Source organism: Terrapene carolina, unplaced genomic scaffold (genome assembly GCF_002925995.2).
Source record: "Terrapene carolina triunguis isolate 2854851 unplaced genomic scaffold, T_m_triunguis-2.0 Scaffold15964, whole genome shotgun sequence".
Lineage (NCBI taxonomy): Eukaryota > Metazoa > Chordata > Testudines > Emydidae > Terrapene > Terrapene triunguis.
In genome coordinates this window covers 1-4,150 of record NW_020680315.1, presented here as the reverse complement: position 1 = coordinate 4,150, position 4,150 = coordinate 1, and the positions used below count along the sequence as shown (strand labels likewise).

Below are 4,150 nucleotides of genomic sequence, written 5' to 3'. Positions count from 1 at the left end.
CATGCACTGCGTGGCAAGGAAAAGACGGCATGGAAAGCCTTCCAGTTAGTGGCAATAAATTTTCTTGGAAACAACAAGGCAGACAACTACAGGTTGTTGGTGGAAAACCTCCTCAAGGCATACAAAAGCCTTGGTTGCAACATGTCACTAAAGATACATTTTTTGCACTCTCATCTAGATTTTTTTCCACCGAACTGCAGAGCAGTGAGCGACGAGCACGGCGAGCGATTTCACCAGGACATTGCAAGAATGGAGAAACGCTATCAGGGCAAATGGAGCCCATCAATGCTTGCAGACTATTGCTGGACAGTGACAAGAGATGCTCCATTTAATGAATACAAGAGACAAGCCAAGAAGTGCCGAGTAGACACTGAATAGGACTAAACTATGTACATAATAGTTTTTTGCCTTTTGTTTCATAATAAATTTTATTTATATAACCCTTTTGCTGATTATTAAAGTGTTACATAAACAGGACAGGTGAAATATTATCATGTAAAGCAACCATAAACACATGAAAAGACCTAGGTTTACAATTTATGATTAAAACTCTACTATCTACACAATATACATAGACATAAAATGTAAAAACTTAAATATCTTAGAAACAGTAGCCAATCAGTTGTTTTAATTGTCATATTTGAATTCAGCACATCAAAATACATAATAAATAGCACATTTTATCTCTGAAGCAGACGACTTCTCAAAAATTGTAGACCAGTGTTATTAATGCATTAATAACTTTGTTGAATGTCAACAGGTACAAGCCATCTCATCAGTAGTTTCTACTGTCATTCTCTCAGGCAGAGCTCCACAAATGAAAGTGAAGGTAAATGCTAACACACTTTCATACATAGCATGAGCAAAGCACAATTTCATTCAGTGGGTTAAACACAGTGTGAAACAGCAAATACAATGGTGTGTTTGATGTGGAGGAGTAGTCTAATAACAATACATGTAATGAAACTGGGAAATACAGTATAATGTACATTTCATTGTTTGCTTCACTGGAAACTATAATTGCATTTCTAATTATTTTTTTTTTAATAAATACAGAGTGAATTACTTCAAAATGATATATTATTGCTTCCTTACCACACACCAGGTCATTGGGTTCTTGCGGTAAGATGTTTTGTATTGCAGTTGTGGATTATGGTCAATAAATGTTATAATAAATAAGAGATTTGTAACCCAACTATGGTAGCAGTGATATAATTTCCCGTGTTGCGGGTTTTCAGTGAGTTCAGTGCATGCAAATGAAAGTGGAATGTGAATGTTAAAAATAAAATGCTACTGTCAAGTTATGTTGTGAGTGTAACTTGGAAGAATACATTCTGTAATGAATTGATCAATGATTTCACAATATGCTTTTCTCTTCTGTTTTACTGAGACATTACAAACGAAAATATGTTCATTGCATAATGATTTTTGATAAATCATTATAAAATGTTTGAAATAATCACATTACCAATATAATTTGTGAATATATTTAAACTCACAGATAGCCTCGATGGAAAAAAAAAGAATTGTTAATAATTGACCCCTTGTGTGATGAGATGAGATATGAAGGAACATGCCTGAGGAATTGGAGGTGATTTATTAGATACTTACTTTTACAGTGGACATTAACTGTTCCATTGAAATTTTTTTTGAAGGGAATGTAACAATTGTGAGACTAATATCTTCCTGTTAGCTACAAATAAAAATTGAAACAGCATGTACTTGTACTGAATATGCCTAGTAATGGACTTTGAGTGAACTTGTGTGATTTGACTCTGGGGAACGACTTCACAGAATGTGGACACGAAACAGTAGCATGTTGCATGATTGAGAATGTGTTATTATCAACATGGGTCACAGCAAATCAGGTGATACATTGTGTAAGAGTGAGACAATAATATGAAAGAAAGTGTGTATATACGTGAGCAATAAGTAATTTCCATAATTAATTAAAAAGAGATAGAATGGATTTTTATCTATGTCCATAAACCGGAGGGGGAAAAAAGGGAAAGCAAAGCTCATTTATGCAGTCTGCTAATGTACTCTCTAAAAATTTCAGAAACTTCATCAAACGATTAACTAGAAAATCCTCATCTGATTGGAACAGTAAAATTGATCATCATCCCAGACAAAGTGATGGCCACAACTGCGGACCACTCATCTTAAAGGTATTGAATACCAAATTGCCATTATTATTTGTTATGTTTGTGTAATTATCCAGGGTGAAAGTAAATGCCGGAGACTACCAGTGGGCACTGCACCAGCGTCCTTGCCAAGGTGTGTGGGGTGGGCTTGTGGCCCCCAGAAGGGATGGGGTCTCCAGCGGAAGGTGCAGTGCTGGGGGGCCAGATTCCACCAGCCAGCCCTTCCTCACAGCTGCTGCTGCAGTGGCCAGGGGAACCAGGCCCTTGTAAATCGCCGGAACCCAGGGCACATTTTGCTCCCGCACTGTCGGCAGCCCTGCCAGGAGCATCCAACAGCATTGCCGGACCCTATGGCAGGGCCGCTGATGCGGGGGGGCGGGGGAGGGTGCTAAAGGGGGCAGCGACATTAAAGCATAAAGCACTACCACAGCGGAAGTGTAACGTCAGCCGTGTATGGGCCGGTACAAGTGGATGGGTCTTACCGGTATGCTGAACCGGCCCACTTTCACCTCTGGTAATTATGATGTTTATTCTAAATATCAGTGTTGTTAGTTTGCAGAAGCATAATTTGCAGCACAAAGACATCAGTATGGTAGAAACAACACAAGAGGCTAATATTGCATTTAGAAGACATATAGCAATTCTTCTAATGAAGGAGTCAGGTAATTACTTTCTACCATGTACTGTTGTCTCATTAGGCACATGTGAAGATAACATGAAGAGTGGAATTATGTCACATAGCAGACAGTTATCTTAATACCTCTAAAGTGGGATATCTCACAGGTTTGGTTCTGTAATGGTGACTATGAACCAATAATATCCTTAAGTACACAAAAATTTGAATCAGGTGAATGATGATTGCTATTGATCGGCCAGCTAAATGAAATTGGCATTTTTAGATACAGGGGCAGTAAACTAAAAATTTGAGAAAATATGAGTCACAAAAAAGGAAAAGATACGTTCAAACCATTGACTGGATTAAAATTTTGACATTAATTAATAAATGAAGATTTGCATTTTCAGTTTTGGTCATAATGTATTCATCATTTCATAACGATATATATATTTTTAAGAAAACGTGGAAGACTACTGCATATACTGCAACCTCGTCAACTGTGAAAAGGAAAGTGAGGATTGCACGATGGTAAGAAACATAGAATTATATGAGAAATAAATGCCATAAACTGCCTAAGGATCATGATTCTTGTAAAAAATCCACATCAGTAAACATTTTCTTCATGCTGATAGGCATACATACGTTAGGTAATGCTGACATGTGGAAGGAATAGCATGAGTGAATGAAAAGTATGTGTAACATTATAACTTCTGTGATTTCATTTCTTAATTGTTACTTATCAAAGGTACACTGTGATTCTTGCAAGAGGTGGGCACATATGCCCTGCATTACAGAAGGAACCAATCAAGACTACCTGACTGATGACAAGAAAGAGTACAACTGCAAAAAATGTGCATAGTTCACTTCTTTACCCCCCCCAAAAAAAAATTGTTTAAATGCCTCTGTTCAAAACATAATGCAACCAAAAGACATTTTTAATGTATATACCAGATTATAATAATAAATGTTCTTTACTTTAAAAAATTGTTCTCTGTATTTGTGTCCATGTATATGATGCAAATTGGAAGAGTAAAGTAAAAAAATGAAAGTGGTCTCACCTTGGGCTCAGGGGCAGGCTACGTACCCCCAAACCCTACCTCCCTTTTCACAAATTCAATGAAAGGGGCCACTCTGGTCTCACCTTGGGCTCAGGGGCATGCTCCGTTCCCCCAAACCTTACCTCCCTTTTCACGGATTCACACACAAAAAAGTGAAACAGCATGCCTCAATCATGCAATAGATCAATTTGGCACATTAGCCAGGAGGAAGCAGACCGTGACTGTTTTCGACCACAAACCCCATCCCTCCCGTTTTGCAACCATCCCCAGAGGAAGCAGACCGTGAGTGTTTTCGACCACAAACCCCATCCCTCCCGTTTTGCAACCATCCC

General features: G+C 38.1%; 2 long non-coding RNA genes across 2 annotated transcripts; both read left to right on the top strand.

Moving 5' to 3' along the window:
- Positions 1–758: 758 nt before the first annotated feature.
- LOC113408471 lies at positions 759–2,219 on the top strand. Its single transcript, XR_003370306.1, has 3 exons — positions 759–829; positions 1,057–1,122; positions 2,060–2,219. It is a non-coding gene; the product is annotated as an uncharacterized LOC113408471 (long non-coding RNA).
- A 551-nt stretch (positions 2,220–2,770) lies between these two features.
- Positions 2,771–3,605, top strand: LOC112122436. The gene is made up of 3 exons (XR_003370305.1): positions 2,771–2,806; positions 3,218–3,288; positions 3,506–3,605. It is a non-coding gene; the product is annotated as an uncharacterized LOC112122436 (long non-coding RNA).
- Positions 3,606–4,150: the final 545 nt, after the last annotated feature.